The sequence below is a fragment of the Dermacentor variabilis genome, chromosome 7 (genome assembly GCF_050947875.1).
Source record: "Dermacentor variabilis isolate Ectoservices chromosome 7, ASM5094787v1, whole genome shotgun sequence".
NCBI classification, from domain to species: Eukaryota; Metazoa; Arthropoda; class Arachnida; order Ixodida; family Ixodidae; genus Dermacentor; species Dermacentor variabilis.
In genome coordinates this window covers 45,122,055-45,147,882 of record NC_134574.1, presented here as the reverse complement: position 1 = coordinate 45,147,882, position 25,828 = coordinate 45,122,055, and the positions used below count along the sequence as shown (strand labels likewise).

The 25,828-nt window shown below is 48.1% G+C and overlaps 1 non-coding gene across 1 annotated transcript; it reads right to left on the bottom strand.

The window, feature by feature from the left end:
• Positions 1-18,801: 18,801 nt before the first annotated feature.
• On the bottom strand, positions 18,802-18,988 carry LOC142589096 (U2 spliceosomal RNA). The gene has a single exon (XR_012829822.1). It is a non-coding gene; the product is annotated as a U2 spliceosomal RNA (small nuclear RNA).
• Positions 18,989-25,828: the final 6,840 nt, after the last annotated feature.

Below are 25,828 nucleotides of genomic sequence, written 5' to 3'. Positions count from 1 at the left end.
AATTTCCGAGCACATCGAGAAACAAGGATTGTTTCCGTACAACATGATTGGCTTTCGTCCGGCCCTGTCAACGCAAGACGTGATGAAGCTTATCAAGTGTCAAATCATTGACAACACCACAAGAGATGTAAGAGACATCTTAGGCTTGGACCTGGAGAAGGCCTTTGACAATGTATCCCATGCTCACATTCTCAACTCCATCTCGGAGCTCAATTTGGGAGACGCCTTCCACAGATACATAAGCTCGTTCCTACGGGATCGCAAGGCCACGCTCAAAATCGGTGACCTCAAGTCCGACAATTTCAGTTTGGGCCCCCAAAGGCACGCCACAAGGAGCGGTAGTCTCACCACTGCTTCTTAACATCGCCATGAAGAAACTATCGCAAAGGCTCTCTAACATAGAAGGGATCAATCATACGCTCTACGCTGATGATATCACAATCTAGTGCACCGGAGGAAGCGAAAGAGCTGTTGAATTAGGCTTACAGGAAGCTGTAGATCAAACAGAGATGTACCTGGAAAATACGGGGCTTAGATGCTCCCCGAGCAAGTCTGAGCTCCTCCTCTACAGGCCAGTCAGGAGAGGTCCCAAACCTCGAGGCTGGAAACCGTTGTCAGAAATAAACATCAAACTCCACACTAAAAGCGGCTGTACCATCCCCAGAGTAGACACCATTCGGGTGCTTGGCATGTTCATCGAATCCAATGGCAGTAACAATACGACGCTCAACAAGCTCACAGCCAAGACTGAGAACGTGATCAGACTTATCAACAGTCTCGAATAGGAGTGGAGGCATAAAGGAAGACAACCTCCTCAGGTTGTTCCAAGCCTTCCTCATGAGTCATATAGTTTATGTGGCAGCCATGCCCAACTGGTATAACTCCGAGAAGAAACAATTAAACACGCTCATCAGAAAAAGTATTAAAAGAGTACTAGGCATTCCGTTACGGGCGAGTACGGATCTCCTTATGCAACTAGGAGTGCACAACACATTGGACGAGATAATCGAGGCCCAGGAGTCGGCCCAACTGGCCCGTCTATCCTGTACCCCGGCTGGAAAGAAGATCCTGGCGGTTCTTGGGATCAACCCTATCCTCATGGAAGAGCGGAAATATGAAATTTCCGAAGATCAAAGGAACAACATACGAGTTGCACCGTTTCCCCGTAACGTTAATCCTCAACACATCGTAGGCAGACGCAGGGCAAGAGCCCTCGCCCTCCTTAAGCGTACCAAGGACGATCCCTACTCGGCATGTTTTGTCGACGCCGCCCAATATGGACAGTCGTCTAACTTCGCCATTGCCCTCGTTGACCACAACGGACAGATAGTGAATGCGGCTTCCCTGAAGCGTTCAACACCAACTAGAGCGGAGCAGGTGGCAGTTGCTATAGCACTCCTAGACAACAGCAGATCACAAATCTTCACTGATTCGAGATCGGCGGTCAGGGCTTTCGCTTCAGGATCCATCGCTGAGGAGGCTCACAAGATTCTCAAGAACAAGATCATCTCTCCGCACACCATCACGTGGTTTCCGGCTCACCTCGAACCCCCAGCTTGACTCGTTTCCAAATCTCAATGACATCGCCCACTCCCAAGCGCGCACACTAACCTACCGCGTGGGAGCAGGATCGAGCTCAGACACCGGGGTTCTCGAGTTTCGGGACACTCCCACTGCTTTCAGCGAAATTACTACGCACTATCACCTGGGTAGGAGGACTTATCCTCCCCCTCACAGCAAACTGGCTAGACCTCTGGCGTCCACTTCACGCATGCTTCAGACTAAGTGCTATCCAAACCTGGCCCTTTTCCACACGATCACTCCAGAGGCTTTTAGCTCTACTTTCCCTGACTGTGGGGCTGTTAGCAATCTCGCACACATGCTCTGGCGATGCCCCTCGTTACAGGGACCCAATCGCATCACAGAAGAAGAATGGAGCTCTGCCATCCAGAGCTCAGAACTTTCACGTCAAACCTGGGCTGTCCAGAGAGCCCACGATGCGGCGGTTAGGCTCGGCCTACCCGTCCCCACATGGGAGTGGCCCGCAGCTCTGCCCTAGGGCAAAGCTTCTCAGGACCTTGTAATTAAAGTTATTTGTCTGTCTGTCTGTCTTGCGGTGTACGATGTGAAATCAATCATACGCGACGATACTAGTTCTTCAAAGCTCTTGACCGCAAAAATAAGTACTGACACAACAGCTCTGAGTCGATGACAGCCGTAACTAGATTCATTCAAATATGTACCCGTTCAAATGTGCCCCTGCGACCTCAGTTATACTTCAGCGAAGAAACAGCGCTTTTGAACGGGGCAGAGGCAGAGATGACAGACATGACCGCTGACTTCGAGTTTATTCGTATGGTGAAAGGCCGCCTACATTCGGAAGTCAGCCTGTGCACAAGGGCATGTAGCGCTAGCATTTTGCAATCGAGGTAGGACAACTCATTCCCGAGTAAAGATGTATAGATCTCGAGCGTTCGCTGACGCAGGCATGCACCATGCTTGTGGACAGCAAACGCGTCAGAAACTTCACGCATTCTTTGTGTTCTCGGTATGTTTTCAAGGTGATGCATTTGGCAAAGTTAGCAGATCATTTACACGTTGTTACGGTTGACGTGTAACACTCCGCGCAAAAGGGATGCTCAAAGATCATGCCTAATCAAAACGGACGATGGATTGCTAATTTGCTACGGTTGTCTCGAGTGGACAGGTCCCTTTGTGTGTGCGACTAAGGGGAGAACCCTTTCCGCGAACCAAACAGACTACGTGGATTGCCGCCAGAGGAGGCAAGCCCGTGCAAACTCACCTGGGAGAAGGGAGAAGGGAAGGACCAGACTCAGTGCATGTCACGTGACGTTGACGTGACCATGATCCCATCTACAATTCTAGTGGGCCTATTTAAGGGGTCCCGCAATGTACTTTTTCAATTCGTTCATTCTCTTCTTATCCTTCACCGTCCATTGAACAAAAACAGTGCAAGTTTCGCACTAGAAATCGTCTCGTCCCTGCCTGGTCGCTATAGTCTACCGGACGCCTCCAGCTCGCCGACAGCGCCACGCTACCCTATAGCAACGCCGGTCGAGCTTCGAGAAACAGGCGTCGGAATAACTGGTTGGCAGCGGTGGGATACGCTAGCCTAGAGACCCCAAATTTGGACGACATCTAAGAGGTAAGGTTTGTAACAGCGCACGCAACACAAGGACAACAGAAGGAATAAAACGACGACACGGCGTTGACTCCCAACTGATATTTTTTTAAGATATGTCGAACATATATACAGGTGCCATTTGATAAACATGCCATGCACAAGACACAGAGATGCGTCGAGGCAACTCTAACAAACTGAAGCATAATCAAAATTGACACAGGTAACGCAGTTCCATGTCATGAAGAGTGATACACGGTTCACTGATACACGCTTCGTCCCTAATCTTTATATTGTGAGCTTCGGCGATTTCCCTTGTCAATTGGCTTACGTGTTTAAAAATTACAGAAGATTTTTTTAAAATTCAGGGCGACAACCGCACGACTTGCAATGCTCCGGGAGATGAAGGGGCACAGCCCCTTGAAGAGATAGCTCATGCTCCCGAAGTCGAACATTCACACATCGCTTCGTTTGTCCCACGTACTCCCGACCACAAGATAATGGAATGACATACACAACCTGCTTAGCACAAGTGATGTACCTGTTCACATATTTGACAGTGCATTTTCCCTTCACTTGCTTTTCATTCAGCAAATTATCAAGTAACGGGCATATGCGACCTATCTTATGTTTCGCAGAAAAACGAACATCCTTGAACCAACGTTCATAAGCCCAGGCGCCAGCTTGTGTACATACGGTAGAACTGCGTTTTTTTTTCTTTTTTTCTAATTTAGTTTGAATACCTTGGTCATTTATGTTCTCGACGCCGCGAACCATACTTTCACTCACAGAAGAAATGATCGCTTCGGGGTAACCAGCCTGCAGTAAACGATTTACCTGATCAGAAAAAGCATCCCCCGCAGGGGCATCTGCGTAAGCAGGCGTTTGGTGTGTTGCGACACCACATACCCGAGCACACGACGGTTAGACCCTCCCGCGTGTAGCTGGGCGCGGCTTAGCCGTGTCAGGGGAAAGGGGGATCTTGGGGGTTGAGCCGATGCCGGGTGTTCGGACCTTTAAGGCCCCCCGGCGGAGGCAACACACCTCTTTGGCCTCTGCTTCACGTAGATGGCACCTCCAAACTGACCCACCTGGAGGAAATCGGCAGTCGCCCTTTCCTGTCCCCCTCTTCATTCTTTTGCTTTCTCTCTCACTGTTTCTTCTTTCTTGTCACCTTATCACTTCTTCTCACTTCCGTTTAATGGGCGGCAAGGGTTAACCTGGTGTAATTATCCAACCTTGGGTATTTTATATTGGGTTATAGCGGCGATGCATGGCTGGCGTTTGCAGGTATTCTTCCGACCTTGTAGCGTCCCCTTGTTGGGGTCGGTGGTGGGTGGCCACCATCGCCGCCGAAATTTCCAACGCTCTATGGCAAGCAACTTTCCCCCATTAGCTCATCCCTCCCTCAAGAGGGGGCGCTCCGAAGAAACTTTCACGTTTTTCATGAAATCAAAGCAATCTCTTCCCAAGTATCACCTTGTACACAGTCAGCACGATACGAAAACAGTCAGAATGATCTCGCCATTTGTTGTAGCGAAATGTCTCACGGAAGTAATTGGCCCAAGCTATAAAGTAACGAAGATGGGAAGTGGAGATCTTCTTCTCGAACTTTGCGACAAAGCACAATATGACAAACTCTCGAAACTTGTAGTATTTAGGGAAATTCCAGTCTCAGTGGGCCCACACAGATCCATGAAGTCAGTGCGCGGAGTCGTCTCAGGAGATGACCTTCTCGAACTGAGTGAAAGCGAACTACTAGAAGGATAGCAAGACCAGAACGTAGTAAAAGTGCAAAGAATAACTTTAAGGCGAGATGACAAGCAAATACCGACCAAACACATAATCATTACTTTCGGAACCAGCAACCTGCCTGAAACAATAGAAACCAGCTATTGCAAGCTTCGTGTTAGACCATACATCCCAAATCCGCGTCGATGCTTCAAGTGTCAGCGCTTTGGGCATGGGCCGCAGAACTGTAGAGGACGTGCTACTTGTGCTAAGTGTAGTTCTTCTGAACACGATTCTGACATCTGTACTTCAACAAACCACTGTGCCAATTGTGAAGGAGATCACCCCGCCTACTCGCGATCGTGCCCCTCGTGGAAAAAAAGAAGCAGATTATAGAACTGAAAGTAAAACTGAACCTATCTTTTCCAGAGGCACGTAAGCGTTTCGCGCTACACAATCAGTCAAGTCCTTCCTACACCGATGTGGCGCGCCGGGGGGCGGCGCTACATCATTCGGCGGCCGCCCAAGTCACACGGAGTGTGACAGTGGTCACGCCATCAGCCCCCCGGCTGGAACAGCCAGCGCTGTTCCCGCCCCCGCAAAGGAGGACCAGCAGACCCTCGGGCCTGTTGGACCAAGGGCCACTGCCCGTGCAGATCGGCCCAACATTCCCGCGAAAGTGCTCGCCGCGCGGGCAGTATCCATCGCCTGAGACGAGGTGATGGATACGAGCACAACTCCGGGGTCTTAGAGGCCCAAGGAACGGCGCAGCTCCCTCGAACGCGCCAGGAAGAAAAAGAGATCGTATCACGGGGCCTGGACAGGTCTCGTGAGCTCAGCACAAAACACATATAACATGGACACACAGATATTACAGTGGAATGTCAGGGGTTTGCTCCATGACCTAGACGACATTAAGGAACTTTTCCATAGGTACACTCCAAAGGTGCTGTGTGCCCAAGAAACACATCTGAAACCTTCACAGAAAAACTTTCGCCGGTAGTATGCCATTTACAGAAAAGACCACAACGACGCCCTTGCCTGGCGGTGTGGCAATAATTGTAGGTAAGGGTCTTGCTTGCCGGCAAGTACATCTTAAAACACCCCTAGAGGCAGTTGCAGTCCGTGCGGTACTGTTTAATAAGCTGATCACAATTACCTCTGCATATATCCCCCCCCTCGAACTACCAACTTTCAAAAACAGAATATCACACCTTTATCAATGAACTGCCCGAACCTTACATTGTCGTTGGAGATTTTAATGCACACAACACCCTTTGTGATGCCAGAGGACGCTTTGTCGAAAGCTTTCTCTTCACTGCAGATGCTTAGTTGCTAAATGGGAAACATCCTACATTCTACAGTGTCGCAAACAAAACATTTTCATCTATCGATTTAAGCATCGCATCGAGTTCGCTCTTGCCGCATCTGGAGGGGAACGTGATTAAGAATCCGTACGGGAGCGACCATTTCCCCATTGCCATAAAACTAACAAAAGGTGATGAGTGCTTTCCAGATGTAGCCCGGGGGAAAGTCCATTGTTCCGACTGGACACTATATAGGGAGCTGACACGTTTGAGTTCGAATGACATCTGTAATCATTCTATAGATGATGCAGTGGTATATTTCACGGCGTTTATAGTTGATGTGGCGTCAATATGTATCCCCATAACAAATGGATCGCCCTGTAAGTGACGTGTACCATGGTGGAATGACAACTGCAAGAAAGCGCGTAGAAATCAAAATAATGCTTGGAACAACCTTCGAGACTCTCCAACCACGGAGAATTTGATAATTTTCAAAAAAATAAAGTCTGAGGGTAGAAGAACGTGGCGCCGTGCCGAAAGGGAAAGCTGGCAAAAATATATTTCTAGCATAAACTCTTGCACTGACGAAAGAAAAGCCTGGAACAGAGTGAATAAAATCAAAGGTCGGCAAACTCATCCTCTAACATTAGTAAACACGCAAGGATATACTCTTCAGGACCAAGCTGACTCTCTAGGGGCACATTTTGAAAAGATTTGCTAGCTCATTGCATTACTCAGACTCATTCCTTAGGCACCAAGAACAAGCCGAGTGACTGCCTCTGGATCTAAAAGCCAAGAGCAATGAATCCTGCAACCGCCCTTTTAGTATGGCGGAATTTCAGGCTGCACTACATAGCTCTAATAAATCGGCCCCTGGAAACGATCAAATAGTTTACGAGATGATCGAACACCTACACCCTGAAGCACACAAAACACTCCTCTCTCTTTTTAACGCCATATTCTCTGCCAGCTGCATCCCGTACACCTGGAAGCAAGCAGTAATCGCTATTCTGAAAGAGCGCAAGGACCCGTCTTTGGCCAGCAGCTGTAGGCCTATAGCTCTAATAAGCTGCCTATGTAAGCTTTTCGATAAAATTACTAACCGACGCCTGGTCCACTTTTTTGAAAGCAACGAGATAATAGATCCCTTGCAGTGCGGCTTCAGGGATCATAGATCCACAACAAATCAACTTGTCCGCATCGAGACCGATATCCTGGATGCCTCTGTGCACAAACAGTCTTTTTGTCAGTATATTTAGAGATGGAGAAAGCATATGATACTACTTGGTGTTTCGGAATCCTTCATGATCTAGCTGGAATGGGCATCCGAGGCAATTTGCTAAACGTGATTCAAATTTATCTGTCCAACTGCACATTTCATGTTAGGATTGGTAACGTCCTGTTTCGTCTATTTACTCAGGAGACTGGTGTGCCACAAGGTGGAGTTCTGGGCTGTACTTTATTTCTTGTAAAAATGAATTCGCTCCATACTATCATAGCACGTACAACGTTTTATTCCGTATACGTGGATGATATCCAAATAGGTTACAAGTCATGTAATCTTAGTATCTGCGAGCGACAAGTGCAGCTTGGCCTGAATAAATTGTCTTAGTGGGCAAACGAGAGCGGTTTTAAACTAAACCCTAAAAAAAGTACGTGCATTCTCTTCTCCAATAAGAGAGGTGTAACACTGGAGCCTGTTATTGATCTTAATAGAGAACGGCTATCTGTGAGTCATGAATATACATTTCGAGGCCTCATTTTAAATTCCAACCTAACTTTTATCCCACACTTAAAATATTTGAAACTGCAGTGCTTGAGGACAATGAATCTACTGAAGCTCTTGCCCCGCACATACAGGGGAAGTGACAGAAGATGCCTGTTGAGCTTGTACAGAAGTCTTATACGGTCACGCCTTGACTATGGAGCCATTGTATATAACTCTGCCACGCCTAGTGCTTTGAAGATGCTCGATTCTGTCCACCACATGGGCATTCGTCTTGCTACTAATGCGTTCAGGACTAGCCCCGTAGAAAGCCCCGTAGAATCCACGAATGGTCTCCACATCTTCAAAGAACATATTTAATTTTCTCTTAGGCCCTGAAGGTGAAATCAGATTTCGATCATCCATGCCATTCAATTATTCACGACCTGTCTACGGCCAGGCTTTTCCGTAACTGCCCGGGCACTAGACCTTCTCTGTCCCTTCGGTTGGAAGCATTGTCCGAAGAAACGGGCGCGTCGATTTTAGAGAATGTCATAATGGCAACTACGCGGCTTCCACCACCTTGGGAGTGGCGGACTATCGAGTCTGACGTTTCGTTTGCAGAAATATCAAAACGAACAACTTAGACACACATACGTTCGCATTTTATTGGGCTTCAGGAGAAGTACTCTTGTGCTGAATTTTACACAGATGCCTATAAGTCTCCTTCTGGTGTTGCTTACGCAGCACTAGGACCAGTATTTTTAATATCCGGAACATTGAACCCACATACATGAATTTTTACAGCGGAAGCGTATGCAATACTCTCTGGAGTGAAGCACATCAAGCAAACGAATCTGACTAAGGCTATTGCGTTCACAGACTCATTGAGCGTAGTCCGAGCAATAATGAATCTACGTAAACATAAAGACACTGTCTTTAATGAACTCTATACATTGCTATGCTCAGCTTATAGTGCTAAACAAATGATTATCCTATGCCGAGTACCTGGCCACTGTGGCATAAAAGGCAATGAAGCTGCTGACGAGAAAGCTGCCTCAGTAGCTTTTAGCGACACGGACATAAACATACCCATCCCCGCCACGGATCTTAAACTGTACTTGCGTCACAAACTGAAAATACACTGGCAGAAACAGTGGAATGCTCAGATATCAAATAAACTGCACTTGATCAAACCCAAATTAGCGTATTGGGTATCGGAGTGAACATCACGATATAACGAAGTGGTCCTTTGCCGATTAGGAATAAGACACACTTACGGCACTCACTCTTACCTCTTTACTGGGGGGTATCCTCCGAATCGTAGTAAGTGCGGCCAAAATCTCACAGTCGTGCACGTCCTTATTCAATGCCCTGCAATAGAAGCATGGAGGAAAAAGTATTTCATTTCTGCATATCGCGAAAATATACCTCTTCACCCGAAATTTTTCCTTAGCAATGAACCACCTTTTTATCTGAAATTAGTCTTACAGTTTTTAGCTGAAACAGGCACTCTGAAAATCATTTGGCCAGGGAATTTTTAGCGCACGCATAGCTGCCCTTATGCTCAAGGGCTTTTTTAAAGCTATACTGTCATTGTTACATTTTGTTGCATGATGCTTTTAACGAAACCCCATTGCCATAGCCCACAGCCCCACTTAGTGTCATTATTTTAGCACCTATATATTTTACGCCATTTACAGTGACAGGTTTTAGGTCTTTCTACAGCCATGTCACATCTACCATGAGCAATTCATTGTCCACGCCATTCACAATGCATCGTTAACATTGCCACTTGACATGGCGCTCTTTGGACATACCTGGCCCTTGCGCCATATAACACCACACAACATCAGAAAAAGCAGCCTTCGTCATATGAAAACGCGACTTTTTTAATGCAGCATTTAGGATAGTCTTCGCTATAGCTCGTTTCACTACTTTAGAATGACCGGATTTATAGTTTTGTATGGGCTTAAACTCAGGGGCATGCAAATGGGCTACTCGGGGGTATGCATTGGCTCATGCGTAGCTCCTATCATTAGTAACATTTTTCTTGGTTATATTGATAGGCAATTAGAGGGCCACCTCGCTAAACTTTCCAATAGGGTTTTTCGCTATGTTCATGATTTCATTATATTTTTTACCAGTGACATTCCCGCCGCAGGTGTGGATGAAATTTTAGCGTTATTCAGGCAGCACGGCATGGGCCTTTATTTTACTTTCGAAGTCCCTAAGGACCATCAACTGCAGTTTCTTGACCTAAGAATAATTTTTGGTAAAAATCATGTGTGCTGGAAATATGGTCCCAGATCGGTTAAGCCCATTTCGAACTATAAATCCGGTCATTCTAAAGTAGTGAAACGTGCAATAGCGAAGACTATTCTAAATGCTGTATTAAAAAAGTCGTGTTTTCGTATGACGAAGCCTGCTTTTTCTGATCAGGTAAATCGTTTACTGGACGCTGGTTACCCGGAAGCGATCATTTCATCTTTGAGTGAAAGTATGGTTCGCGGCGTCAAGAGCATAAATGACCGAAGTATTCAAACTAAATTACGAGAAAAAAGAAAAAAAAACGCAGTCGTACCGTATGTACACAAGCTGGCGCATGGGCTTAAGAACGTTGGTTCAAGGTACAACATTGATGTTCGTTTTTCTGCGAAACATAAGATAGGTCGCATATGCCTGTTACTTGATAATTTGCTGAATGAAAAGCAAGTGAAGGGAAAATGCACTGTCATATATGTGAACAGGTACATCACTTGTGCTAAGCAGGTTGTGTATGTCATTCCATTATCTTGTGGTCGAGAGTACGTGGGACAAACGAAGCGATGTGTGAATGTTCGACTTCGGGAGCATGAGCTATCTATTCAAGGGGTTGCGCCACTTCATCTCCCGGAGCATTGCGAGTCGTGCGGTTGTCGCCCTGAATTTAAAAGAAGCTTGTGTAATTTTTAAACACGTAAGCTAATTGACAAGGGAAATCGCCGAAGCTCGCAATATAAAGATTAGGGACGAAGCGTGTATCAGTGAACTGTGTATTACTCTTAATGACATGAAACTGCGTTACCTGTGTCAATTTTCATTATGCGTCAGTTTTTCACAGTTGCCTCGACGCATCTCTGTATCTTGTGCATGGCATGTTTATCAAATGGCACCTGTATATATGTTAGACATATCTTCCAAAAATATCAGTTGAGAGTCAGCGCCGTGTCGTCGTTTTATTCCTTCTGTTGTCCTTGTCTTGGGTGCGCTGTTACGCACCTTACCATGAATCCCAACCAACTGACCCAACTTGCCTTTCTGAGACATCTAAGAGATCGTCTCCTCTTCGTTCTGGTGACAACGTTCGGAAGGAAGATGTCAGGATTCATGACTGCATATGGTGAGTGCACGGCTTTTCTTCACTAAGATATCACTTGGCTTTACGTATTTTTGGAGAAAGGGCAGTGATTTTTCTTTAACCGAGGACGGAAGTTTTGAGTACGTCGAGGTTGTTACAGAGTGAAGGGTTAGCAACACTAAGGGCAGCCATGAACTTGAAGGCACTAAAGAAGCTGGAATTGTTTAGCTTGGCCAGATAATTGGGCCTCCAAAATGCCCAATCAAAGAGAAAGCCGGAGATCATCGAGGCGATCGAAGCGAGTGGGGCAGACGACGCTGAACTGAAGGAATGCTAGAGAGCATTGCGGATAAGGAGGAAGAGCGCAAGCACCTTGAAGAAAAGAAAGAGCGCAAGCACCTTGAAGAAAACGAAGAGTGTAAGCGCCTAGAAGAAAAAGAAGAGCGCGATCAGACAGCACGTGAGGAAAAAGAGCGCGACCTCGAAATGAGGCGCCTAGACATCGAGTTTCTGAAAGCTCAAAATACTGAAAGACTACTACAGGCACCAGAAAGCGAGCGCAGAATGACAGACTTGATGGCACCCTAAGCAGTAGGAGGGGACATAGGTCTTTTTCTGGTTCAGTTTGAGCGAACGTGTGAGAGGGTAAAATTTTCGAGAAACACGTGGCCGCAACGCTTGCTTACGTTGCTGCCACGTGCGGTAGCTGATATCATTGCCCGCATCGGGAAAGAAGAAGCAGAGGGCTTCGATAAAGTCAAAGCGAGTCTGCTTAAAAAGTATAGATTATCAGCAGAATAATTCAGGCGGAAATTCAGGGAGGTAGAGAAGTCCAAAAGTGAGTCATACTAAGATTTCGCATACAGCTTGGTGGTAAACCTGAAATAATGGCTCAGAGAAGAGGGTGCACTCGGCGACGCTGAAAAGACAATGCAGTGAATTGCTTTAGAACAGTTTTATCGCCGGCTGGCAGAAAACATCAAGTATTGGGTTTAGGATAGGCCAGGCATCGACACTATCACGAGAGCAGCCGATCTCGCTGAGGAGTGCGTAACTCGCCGTGCGTTCGAAGGCAACGAAGCTCCTAAGTTGATGAACAAATACAGACCCGGCAAGCCAGATCGATGGTCAAATTTGAGTCAGTATAAATCCAAGCAAAGGTCAGATTCGGTGAAATTTAGTCACGAGAACTGCAATGGAAAGAGAAGCCACCCGAACAGAGGGCAGAAAAGCAAAAGAAAAAAGTTTTCGAGGCAGAGAAACCAGTAGTTTGCTATAACTGCCAGCAAACGGGGCATATCTCCGTGGGGTGCGAAAATCTCAAACTAGTGTTGATGTCACTAACTAGCAACGAAGAAAATCCGTAATTGTTAGAACCGTGCATTCGAGACCTCGTGGTAAACGGCAAACCGTGTCGGGTGCTTCGCGACTCAGCAGCCACAATGGACGTGGTGTACCCGTCGTACGTAGAGTAAGACCAGTTCACGGGAGAATGTGCTTGGATAAGGCAAGCCGTAGAGACCTCCAGTGTTTGTCTTCCAGTGGCAAAGGTTCGTATCGAAGGCCCTTTTGGAGTACTCGACACCATCTCGGCACATCTCCCGCCATAGTATCCATATTTGTTATCGAACAAATCTGAGGATTTGCTGCGACGCAGGGGAAACGGGTTTAGTGAGGGAATAGTGCAAGCCCTAACTCGTTCCAAGGCAAGGGAGCTCGCGGCAAAGGCAGTGTACGAATGTCCAGTAGTGGAGGAAACAAGTTTGACGGAGGATTCGTCAACCAGCACCAAACAGGACAGCCCTATAGGGGGTATTGCGGAAAGTACACTAGCTAATGAAGAGGACAGGAAAGTCCCGGAGCCCGAAATGCCTCGAGAGCCACAATACAGAAGAAAGTTATTGGATGTAAGCCCTGAGAAATTGATTGCTGAGCAGGAAAAATAGTCCACCCTGCCTAACCTAAGGCTAGACGCAAAAGAAGGTGTGGCCAAACAGAACGTAAAGTTCCTCAAGAGGGCAGGCGTTTTCTATAGAAAGTACGCCAGTCGAAAGGGAGTGCAATTCGACAAACTCGTGTTGCCGCATCCCTATCGTGAGCAGCTCCTGCACCTGGTCCACGGGGGCGTTTGGACAGGGCGCCTGGGCATTCGGAAAGCAAAGGACTGCTTAATGCAGGAATTTTACTGGCCCAGCTGTTTTCAGGAAGTGGAAGCACTCGTGAGAAGCTGCGACACATGTCATCACATAGGCGAACCCGGAGATAAGGCTAAAGCGCCAATGAAGCTTGTTCCCATTATCACGGAGCCGTTTCGCCGGCTCGTAATAGACACAGTGGGACCATTTCCTGCAACGCAGTCTGACTATCGGCATATTATCACTGTACTATGCCCCGCAATGAAATTCCCAGAGGTGGTGCCCCTCAATGAACTAAGCTCGGGGGAGATCGTGAACGAGCTTTTGCCTATATTCGCGCGAGTGGGGTTTCCCGCAGGAATACAGTCAGATCAAGGATCAGTCTTTACGAGTGCACCGACCTCGACGTTTCTGGAAACGTGCGGTATTCAAATTATTCATAGCTCAGTGTACGACCCGCAGTCAAATGCGGTAGAGAAAGTCCACTCAGTCATGAAACGGGATTTGCGAGCCCTTTGCTATGAGCACAAATCATATTGGGAGGTTTGCTTGCCTGCAGCAATCTTCTTGCTTCGAAGTGCACCGCACGAGTCAACAGGATTTTCAACTTCAGAGCTCGTTTACGGTCGCTGCCTTAGGTCCCCTCTTTGCCTTGTTCGAGAATCCTGGGAAGGCCAGGCGGATGACCCTTCGGTTGCGGCTTACGTGCTAGAGCTATTAGACCGACTGCACACATCTCAAGAATTAGCAGGGCAGGAAATGCGCAGGGCCCAAAGCAATGCTAAGCGACACTATGAGAGAGGGGGCTCGAACGCGACGCTTTCAAGTTGGGGAAAAGGTAATGAGCCTGAAACCCTCATTGAAAAACAAACTACAGGTTCAATGAGAAGGACCGGTTCACATAATTCAGAAATTCTGTGAACCAAACTACGTAATCACGATACCGGGAGAACGAAGGACACAAGTGTACCACAGCAATCTACTTAAACCCTACCGGCAGAGGGAAGCCATTGTGAGTATGTCCCTTAACCAACCTGAGGAGATGTCTGTCGACTTTCCGGAGTTAACATCAATAACGGGGGCCAAAGACATTCACGAGACCATTGACAAGCTAGTAGAGCAGGCAGAGTTGAATCCCAATCAAAGGGCCGAACTGAGGGAACTCGTGTTTGAATTTAAAGACATATTTTCACACACACCTGGCAGGACCACTGCGATCGTTCACGATATCGAGTTAACCTCATCGGACCCAGTTCGTTCGAAAGCTTATCATGTTTCACTTCGTCAACGTCAAGTCATGGCCGTTGAATTAAACAAGATGTTAGAGCTACGTGTAACCGAGCCAGGAGAGAGTGATTATAACTCGCCTCTTATATTAGTTGAATTCCAAGAAAAGGAGCCACGACCGTGTATCGACTACCTCCGGCTCAACTTAATCGCGAAGGACCAGACCTACTCAATACCACATATCGAGGAAAGACTTGAGAAAGTGAGCCGTGCTAATTTCCTCTCTACGCTCGATTTAGTCAGAGGGTACTGGCAGGTTCTGTTGACAGAGAGGGCAAGCAGGCTTGCGGCGTTTATTTCCCCGATGGGAACCTTTCGGCCGAAAGTCCTGAGCTTTGGATTGAAGAATGAACCCTACTATTTCCCTGGCCTTATGGACCGGGTGCTACGGGGAATGGAGGACTTTGTACTTCCGTGTCTCGATGACATAGCAATCATTTCTTCGTCATGGGTGGACCATATGCCACACCTGCGAACCATGTTGTGTCATCTACAAGAGGCCAACTTAACTGTGAAGGCTCCCAAATGCCTATTGGGGCGCGTGGAGGTAGCTTATCTAGGTCATGTAATAGGGCAAGGCCATCGTCGGCCTTCCAAAGTTAAATTGACCGCAATAGACAACTTCCCGCAACCACGCACTAAGCGGGCCATCAGGTCGTTCCTTGGTTTGGCAGTTTATTACCAAAGGTATATTCCGCGCTATTCCGAGATTGCAAGTTCTTTAACACATGATCTCAGAAAAACAGAACCACAGCCGCTAAAGTTGGATGACGCAAAAGAAAAGGCTTTTAGTATGCTGAAGAAAGCACTACTGAGTCAGCCAGTGTTCAACGCGCCCGACTACTCTAAGCCATTTATTCTTCAGTGTGATGTCAGCGACTAGGGTATATGGGTGGTGCTTTGTCAAAAGAGAGATGACAAAAATGAACACCCCGTATTGTACGCCAGTAGAAAGCTTTCAGTTCGCGAGGAAGCATTCAGTGCATAAGAAAAGGAATGCGCCTGCGTGGTATGGGCGGTGCAGAAGCTAGCTTGCTATATCGCTGGTTCAAGGTTCACCATAGAGACTGACCACTGTCCCCTCACATGGCTACCGTCCACGTCTACGAAAAACGGCCGTCTTTGGCACTGGAGCTTGACTCTTCAACAGTACACCTTCGATATTGGCTACAAGAAGGGTAAACTTAACGGCAATACCTATGGTCTGAGTCGTTGTCCCTAGAGTAGCGAAAGCCTCATGTCCACTCTGGTTTCCATGGTATTTTTACGTTCATATTTTTGTTACATTTCTTTATTATCGCGAAGTTGTAGCTGATTGTTAGCTGATTTTAGTAACCTCGTCTTAACGCTTTCAAGAAATGGCTGTTTTTAGTGTTTAGGGGGGGGGGGGCCGTGCGAAAGGGATGGGAGAGAAGTAGCGGGTTTCATTTTTTTTTTTTTTGTAAAGCCTGGTGTGTCTTGGGGGAGGGTGGCCTTGTGCTCGCTTACTTTCTGGTTGCGGGAAAGGCACTGTTCTGGAGTGATTGCTTGGTCAAACAGGAGACGAAAAGTGGCGAGACCGGTTTGCAAGTCCAGTTTCACCGGACCGGACAAGGGATAAAAGGCACAAAAGCGCCATGAGGACTGATGAATGACTCCCAGGAATCTACCAGCTACGAACAATGGTTCGCCACCCCTGAGGGAAATTCTGCTGCTGAAACGCCGCTCCCTCGCGGACTGGCTGCTGCTCCTGCGCGTCGGGATCTTCCTCAACCACCGGAGATACTGTTACGGTTGACGTGTAACACCTCGAGCAAAAGGGATGCTCAAAGACCATGCCTAATCAGAAGGAAGGCTAGATTCCTAATTTGCTATGGTTGTCTCGAGTGGTTGCCGGTCTGGCAGGCGCCCCGCAGGGATGACAGGCCCCTTAGTATGTGCGACAAAGGGAAGAACCCTTTCCGCGAACCAAACAGACTCCGTGGGTTGCCGCCAGAGGAGGCAAGACCGTGCAAACTCATCTGGGAGAAGGGATCCGCCGCCTATCCCCGACCAGACTCAGTGCATGTCACGTAACGTTGACGTCAGCAAGATCCCGCCTACAATTTTAGTGGGCCTATTTAAGGGGCCCCGCAATGTACTTTTTAAATTAATTCATTTTCTTCTTCTTATCCTTAGCCATCCATTCAATATACAGTGCAAGTTTCGCATTAGAAATTGTCTCGTCTCTTTGATTGTAGCGTGAAGTGAACACGGACACAGAAAGGAGCAGACAGGACGAGCGCTCGTCCTGCCTGCTCCTTTCTGTGTCCTCGTTCACTTCGCGCTACAATCCAAGATCATGTTACCGTACGAACTTGTCCAACTTTCTATCCTTCTGCGTCTCGTCTCTGCCTGATCGCCATGGTCTACCGAATGCCCGTAGCCCCCCGACAACGCCACGCTACCCAATAGTAACGCCGGTCGAGCTTCGAGAAACAGGCGTCGCAACAACGTGTCCACAAGGCTAAACAAGGGGGTGTACAGGCGCTCCCTTAGACGAGTTTCCACATTCGCGTTGCCTGTGGTAAGGATAGCTCCGGCGATGTTTTGACCATGCCAAGGTAGTGGCATATTTATGTTCTCGAGACGCCCCTGTCAGGCTTCTGATGGTAGAATTCGAAAATAATTTTAAATAACCAAAAAAGCGCGATACCGAAACCTGACCGAGCAGTTGACTGAACATCGTGTGACGCCATAAAAGGCGCATCAGCCGGAAAAGTGCGCAAGGCCTGCCGGTCCGGCCAGCGCGGAGAACGAAAGCGGTGAAGAGCAGACACTCGGTTAATCAGTGACCGCACCGAGAGTTGTTCAAACAAGTGATTCTCGGACACGCCACACGAGTTCAGGAACTTCGCTTTGCCTGGTTTCTTCAGATTAGGTTGCAAGATAGCGAATAAGGCAAGTCCTTTACGTCTACGGAACATGCCACAATGTGCCGCGGGCACTCACGTTCCGGTACCTCGGACAGCACTTCAGGCTTGCGAAGCAGGCAATGGTCTTCCATATTCAGAACCGACAAGGACTTCTGACGAAATCCAATAGCTGTCATGTACCGCTTTCTCTCGCAGTGACACGAAATGGGCACTGGGCCTTGTGCGTCTTCGCAGAGAAGGAAAGAGAGAGTCATGTGCTCTACGCAATTCTTCACTGATGACGCTGGTCTCTCGAGGCCGGCGTCCTCGCAGAGCGTGGCTGCTTGAATATTTTTCACCTCCGTGAAATTACAGGTGATTGCAGCAGCAGCCTTGTCTTGGAATTCCGAGCTAAGTTTTAAAAAATACATAAAACCTAACAAAGGCTTGCATAAGCAATGTGAAGATTGATTTTCACTTGGACACCACTGTACACTATTGTCACTTTGTGCCCCTACAACAGGGGACGTTCATCTATAAGCTTTATTTTCATTACCGAGGATTCGAGCGTGATGTTACAAGGAGCCGCGATCTTACTGGGATATTCCGATTCCCAGCTCGTAACTGCGTAACCCCGTAAAGCAAACAAAAGGAACGTATTTTCCTAATATTCCAGCTTCGTATACATCAAGAACTCCTATTCACATGCGACTTGACTAGATGGTTTTATAGGGATGAAAGGAAGGTACGGAATATGTGCGATTTAAAAAATAAGAGCTGCTTTCGAAAAATTTATTCGTATCCTATACCTGTCTCTCCATTTATGTGCATAAGAACATTGGAAATTACACTGGTTCATTAGCGCAAGTTCTTGGGCCAGTTGTTGCATGACGAATTTGAAAAGGCGGTACCAGCGAATACACTAGGACGCGTACGCAAGAAAAAAAAAAGGCGTTAGAAATGGATGGACGCGAGAATTTCAATAGCGCTTTATTAAAATGCACATTAAAAAATATTATTGTGGGGTTTTACGTGCCAAGACCAGTTTCTGATTATGAGGCACGCCGTAGTGGACGACTCCGGAAATTTTGCCCACCTGGGGTTCTTTGACGTGCACCTAAATCAAAGTACACGGGTGTTTTCGCATTTCGCCCCCATCGAAATATGGCCGCCGTTGGCGTGGCCGCCGTGACCGTGGCACGCCAGCGGGAAGTCGGGTCGAGGTTTCACAGTGAAGTCGTTTGTGGCTGGGATTTCGTGCACTTTTGTCCTGCGTGTGCAATAACGTTTGCCGATCCCGGAGACGGGGCTATACCAGGCCGGGCCAACTCGCGGCGGAGGTGAAGCAGGCTTCAAACACTCCGTCCACTCGCAAAAATAAGTTTAATATCTTGGGTCCAAATGGAACCCGTATCATATATTAAGCTGACAAGAAGAGATGTTACATTTTGACCAACGTCGGCCATGTTTACGTTCGCACCAACCTTTCTTTGTCGACGTTCCAAGCGCTTGCGTACCTACTTTCCTTTCGCTCTCCCGTCACACTGTGCTCCCGTGGTGGCGGTCCCATCGAAACGTCACGCGTGTCTATTCTCTTCCGGCTCCTTGGGGCGGCGGTACCGTCGTCCGCGCGCATGTATACAAAACTCATGGTAAATAAATTTGTACCATTGTTGAAAATTCGATGTCACCTCTGTGTCGTGTGCTAAACAGCTTCGCATGTCATGCACCACCACAGAGCGGAATGGCTCATGATTTTTTTCTGTATATTTTTGCCATGGGGGGGCCCAATCCGGCTGTCACGGTATCAACAGTGCATGTGCAGCGTACCCGCGGCGGGCTAAAAGGGCTATAGAGTTGGGCATTGAGTTTGGTTGCAAAAGCGACGAAGCCCAGCTGACGCACTGTGACGCTCCTTTCAAACGGCCCTGCCTTCTGACTTCCGCTTCTGGCATGAGCGTTGTGTGTTAGAGTTTTAGCGTGCCTGGCATTCTGGTAAACACGAGCGGAGTGGGCGTTTTACCGCATGGGCGGAGACGCAAACGTGAGTCGGCCTAAAACCCCTTAAACTTCCTAAAGTAGCGATATCCTCCTCATCCGCCTTCACTCCTCCGCGTTTCTCTTCTTTCACTCTCCCTCCTCGACCGTGGCGCCGCCTACACTGCTCGAGCGTAGCAACGTTGCCAACATGAGCTCCTCGCCACTCCGTAGACGCTTCTCGAGCAAAAATGGCGCTGAAGCAAGGCGCGAGGGCCCACGTGATGCTATTAGGCCAAGAGCACGCGAGGAGGAGGCGGCATTCTTCAAAGCGTGGTACTACACGAATATTAAGGGGCTTTAAGTCGGCCTGGACGGTACAGCCACCTGGTGGCTCAGAGTTCCACACGACAAAAGCAGAGTTAATACTGCAGTAACCAAGCGTATTCTACTTCTCTGGTGGTGTAAATCAACAGCAGTGGTGTAATCATGCTGCCGAAAATTTGCAAACAACACACAAAAGTAACTCGAACATATATACTCCAACTCGCAAGCTCATTGCAGCACTGCCGAGGCGTACGCAGGCACAGGCATACGCAGGCAATATCCTTGCGCTGCCGTATATATAGTTCCGCGCTTAACTGGCTGAATATTGGATACACTTCAGTGTTTTATTTTTGCTCGCTTCATGATGTGGTACAGCGATACATGACATGTTAGGACCTTCACGCGTGCACGTCGTATACCGAGAATTACAGTGGCAGTTATCACCGGTAACCGTAATAGCAGCCCTAACCGTGATAACAGGGTAGCGCCCTTACTAGAGTGTGCTAGAATACTCCTGAGTAGCACAACAGGCCGCCGTGGAGTAAAACCCCTTAAACTTCGTAAAGTATCGACACTCGTTTCTCCTCTCTTTCACGCTCCCTCTTCGACCGTGGCGCCGCCTACACTGCTCGAGCGTAGCAAAGGCGCCAACATGCGCTCCTCGCCGCTCGGTGAACCCTCCTCGAGCAAAAAATGGCGCTTGTGCACGGCGTGAGGGCCCGCGTGATGCTATTAGGCCAGCGACGCGGCGTCGTCCTCGGACAGAGCGCGCGAGGAGGAGGCGGCATTCTTCAAAGAGTGGCACTACTTTAGAAAGTTTAAGGGGCTTTACCATGGAGGGGGCCTTTCCGTGTAGAAAAGTAACGGAGGCGTTGAATGCTCTTGGATGCACCACCCGGCATCGCAGGTCGGTGCTTGCCGGTGCATGCGTGCATGAATGCTTCATCGCAACTGAACTACATTACCGTCCTATCTACAACTAATCTGAGCCGGGCGGGCACCTGGCAGGCTCAGAGAAGTCATTTTATGACGCGCAACATGGTTCGGACATGACTGGCCGTGGTGAAGCGCGACAATAACGTTATTCTAGAAAACTGTATTATTAATCTGCTGTTTGTGAGTTGAATCTAACGTTCCTCATCAATGATCGATGCCCGTCATTCATTTTATTGCCTGTTTATTATCCCATTTGCTCTACAAAACGCGTTCTAACGAGCTGAGCAGAGCATGTGAGCAGTTCACTGCAATACTGCATCAAAATTTTTAATTTAATTCTCTAGAAGGCTATTGGTGGATATTGTGTGCTATCAGAATCCTTACTCGAACTGTAAGAAGCTTACACTTACCTCCTATACCTAAATGCATGTGAAAGGAAAGATCAGTTTCCTCGGCATCCACTGTACAGTTTTGATGGGGTTTGCTGCATTTATAAAAAGAAAAAAAAAGAGTTCCGCATTATTTGCATCACATTTGTCCGCTCGAGATGTTCTAACATATGCAATTTGCCAAAGTGCGATATCTACCTGTCTTGAAGGCCGATTTACAGACATAATCTTTGTTCAATTTTTTTTCTTGGGCTCAATCTCGCGCTCAATCTCGTGGGTTTCTGTGGTGAGTACACCGTCTGAAACATCCCGCTGTACACAGTTGCTATAATTCAACATTCTCATTCAAGTGCAACGAATTCCCTTCAAATCAGTCCAGCAGTTCTTTCAATATAGCACTTATGTGTTTCGTGTATATTCGAACAGAGAATCGGAGTAAGCCCTAAGGTAATGTTGCCTCTTAAAGACAGATAACGTGCGTTCAACATTCCACGTTGCCACGCCTCTGCCAGTTTGCATTTGCATTTTTACCATGGAATATTCGCACTTCCTTAATGAATTACATGAGGAACCTGATGAAATATATCTGTAACCTCGCCCTAAACTTAATTTGGTCCGACATCTAAATAATCTCTACAAATATAGTGGCCAGCTTCACAAATATATTTAAATATGCCTGCTTTTCCTTTGCTCTAAATTTGAAACAAGGCAGACACAATGTTTAAACTTGTCAGTTTTAAATGGTCAGCACCGCGTCAGGTCGAAGAGTTGGTTTCCCTCCTGGCACTCGAACTCCTGTTCCGTTAATTATGTGCACATAGTCTCCCGCGATGAAATGCTGCTCAACGTGAAACTCGCACGCAGCGTAATCCGTGTTGAGGGACTTATCGAGTCTGCACAGATTTCTCTCCCACACAAGTCGTCGCTCTTCATCTCTTGGAGCTTCAAAAAGCGACACCTTGCGGCCTTAGTCCGAGCGAGCGTACGCAGTCTTACGCCCGGGCGCCATAGCAGTGATTTTTTCATTTCAGTCGCAAATGTGCAGCAGATGCTCCCACACACACGCATGAGGTCGCAACACGCCAACTTGGTTCAAGAGTCTGGGACGCCAGCGCCACCGCTACTTTCTGCCTGGTATGTAAGGCCATGGCCTCCTATGAAAACACGCTGAAGGCGGGAGATGGAAATCTATAAGACGATGAGCTAAACGAGAACAATGGAAAAGCGGTAGCTCCAGCTTTTACCTTCTTCTCGTTTTGATAATAGCCTATGTAACTTCTGTGTTGGCCGGATGCATAAAGTTATTAGACTGACTCTAGAGGTCAAGCTACCAGTGGCGTAGAAACAGGGGGGGGGGGGGGCGTGAGCCCCGGGTGCAAGGGGTTTTGATAATAGCCTATGTAACTTCTGTGTTGGCCGGATGCATAAAGTTATTAGACTGACTCTAGAGGTCAAGCTACCAGTGGCGTAGAAACAGGGGGGGGGGCGTGAGCCCCGGGTGCAAGGGGTTTTGATAATAGCCTATGTAACTTCTGTGTTGGCCGGATGCATAAAGTTATTAGACTGACTCTAGAGGTCAAGCTACCAGTGGCGTAGAAACAGGGGGGGGGGGGGCGTGAGCCCCGGGTGCAAGGGGCCAGTGGAGGGGGGCGGAGGGTGTCATATACGTCTGAAGACGCCCCTCTTTCCGCCGGCTTGACTGGGCGCAGATGGCGAAGAATGCTCCAGTATCCAATGGCCCGCGAGCTCATGTACCCGATGCGTTGCGCCGCAGAATTGTCGGCTGCAGCTCTATCAACACACCACGAAATAATTGCATGAATGTGCGGGCTAAAAAATTTAATTCGCAAAATGGTCGCTCAATTACACGCCTTAGCGGAACGTTTCATGTGGGGTGCGCTTTCGGTACTACAGTCGTTTTGGGTGCTACAATAGCCAAGCAGTACAGCCTGCAAAACTACAGCCTACAGTACTTTGGCACTGCGGGTGGCGCCCAGTATGACAGCAGCGAAAGAAATATGAAATAGTGGACCAGTGACGTCGATCCCTCAATCCACTCCATTGCGAGTGCTGACCAACAGTAGTGCAAGTTTTCGCTGGCACGGGCTTCATCGGACTTTCTTTTTTTTTTTTGGTGACGTCAAGAATCGACGCGAAGCGTGCTCTATTCTGTTTCCAATGTTGTGGTGGTACCGCAGCTCGGATAATCACGTTTGTCCGTATAGCAGCAAATAAAAACAAGGCTTTATTGATCAGAATGAAGAGAACTCGCAATTGTCATAGCATTGGCGCCCGCGCAGTCGGGAGGCAGGTGGCGTTATCTAATAGGGTGGGGAGATCAGCGTCACTGACAAACAATTTAATTTTTGTTTTCGTTCAGGGCTGTCCACAGCCAAAATGCTGCGCGCCATAGTACCTACGACGATTTTCGTGAAGTTGTTGTTGGGCAAGATATGAATGTCGAGCTTTAATTTCGCAAATGCAATATTGCCGCTAAAATTGGCAATTAAATCTTTATAAAGATATTTTTTGTTACTCGTGACGTGAGCCATATTTTCCACGATGCCGCATTTGTATTGGCTGCCAAGCCTTACAGTCTGACAGATGATGTGCACAGATGCGCGTATCCCAAGTTATCAGTGCGACACCCTGTGTTATTTGGCGCCGAAAAAACAGCGTGTATACCTGCTGCATTCGCGATCTCTGAGAAAGAAAGCGAAGGAGAGGGGGACCAGGGGGACGTGCGCGGTTTCGAAGGCGGCTGTACTGGTGCTGAAACCCGGAAATTGTCGATATCCTCGCTTTCCTCGACTACATCCGGGGGGGGGGGGGTGACAGAAGACCTATGGGCCCTGGGTGCCAGACGACCTAGCTACGTCACTGCAAGCTACCCATAGGGCACATCCATTGAAATCAAGAGCCGCAAGACCGCCCCCGCCTTGTTGCTACACGCCGAGGTTGCCAGCTCCTGAGACGCTTGCTAAACTTGGTGACTGTAGTCAGGTAGCAACCGTAGCAGCGTAGCAGCATGGTGTCTCCTCGCTTGTAGCGTGGTGATGTGGTGTGCGTGACCCGTGTGTTTCGGCTTTATAAGTTGGCTCTTTATTCTGTGTTGCGGGAGGGCGTGGATGTGGTTCATGTCGACCGCGCAGGTGGCAGTTATGGAACCGAAGGATGATCCTGTTGTTGTTTCCGGCGGTATGCGGTTTTCAGCGGTCCCGCCTGTTGCAGGAGTGCCACTCGACGAGGTTACGAGTTAGGAGCTCGAAGCTGTGGTCAGATTCCTCGTTGGCGTTCCGTAATTCTCATCGCACGGGCGCGGTATGTTGCAGAAGCCGCTGGGCGCTTTTTTCGTTGCGGGGTGCTTTTCTCGTGGTGTGTGTGTGTGTGTGTGTGTGTGTGTGTGTGTGTGTGTGTGTGTGTGTGTGTGTGTGTGTGTGTGTGTGTGTGTGTGTGTGTGTGTGTGTGTGTGTGTGTGTGTGTGTGTGTGTGTGTGTGTGTGTGTGTGTGTGTGTGTGTGTGTGTGTGTGTGTGTGTGTGTGTGTGTGTGTGTGTGTGTGTGTGTGTGTGTGTGTGTGTGTGTGTGTGTGTGTGTGTGTGTGTGTGTGTGTGTGTGTGTGTGTGTGTGTGTGTGTGTGTGTGTGTGTGTGTGTGTGTGTGTGTGTGTGTGTGTGTGTGTGTGTGTGTGTGTGTGTGTGTGTGTGTGTGTGTGTGTGTGTGTGTGTGTGTGTGTGTGTGTGTGTGTGTGTGTGTGTGTGTGTGTGTGTGTGTGTGTGTGTGTGTGTGTGTGTGTGTGTGTGTGTGTGTGTGTGTGTGTGTGTGTGTGTGTGTGTGTGTGTGTGTGTGTGTGTGTGTGTGTGTGTGTGTGTGTGTGTGTGTGTGTGTGTGTGTGTGTGTGTGTGTGTGTGTGTGTGTGTGTGTGTGTGTGTGTGTGTGTGTGTGTGTGTGTGTGTGTGTGTGTGTGTGTGTGTGTGTGTGTGTGTGTGTGTGTGTGTGTGTGTGTGTGTGTGTGTGTGTGTGTGTGTGTGTGTGTGTGTGTGTGTGTGTGTGTGTGTGTGTGTGTGTGTGTGTGTGTGTGTGTGTGTGTGTGTTTACAAGTACTGATCCAGCTGTAGGGCACGTGTAACCGACAAACGGAAGTCTCAGGAGAGCACTTGAGATTATAATAAATTAGGCGGCGCAGGAATTCCAGGGTGCCCAAGGGACAGTGAGGGGATGAAAGCTCGAAGCAGAACGGTACGTAGGTTGGGGCCGCCGAGGCAGAAGTGTGCCAGGGAGTGTTCGCACGGACAGTTCCCCTGGCACGCGCAGCGGTGCTTCGCAAGGTCGAGATACTTTGAAGGCACCTGCGCCCATGAGCTTTGTTTTGCCTCGGTACAGTGAACCCGATTAATCAGAATAATATGGAGGGCATCCGGTGCAGTCGCGAATGCGAGTCATGGCATATGTAGCTCGCGTCGCCTGGCGTATGTAGTAATATCAGAGTTAGTTTATGGACTTTATGCATAATACGCTTTGTTACAGCACCTTAAAGGAATGGGTCTAGAGGACGGTGTTGATACGTCTTTTCGTATCGCTCTAATCATATATCCCCCCATACAAACACACACACATGCCCGTTTTTCCCCTGTATGTATGCATAAAATTCCTTCCCATGGCAGTTTGACAAGTTGAAGTTG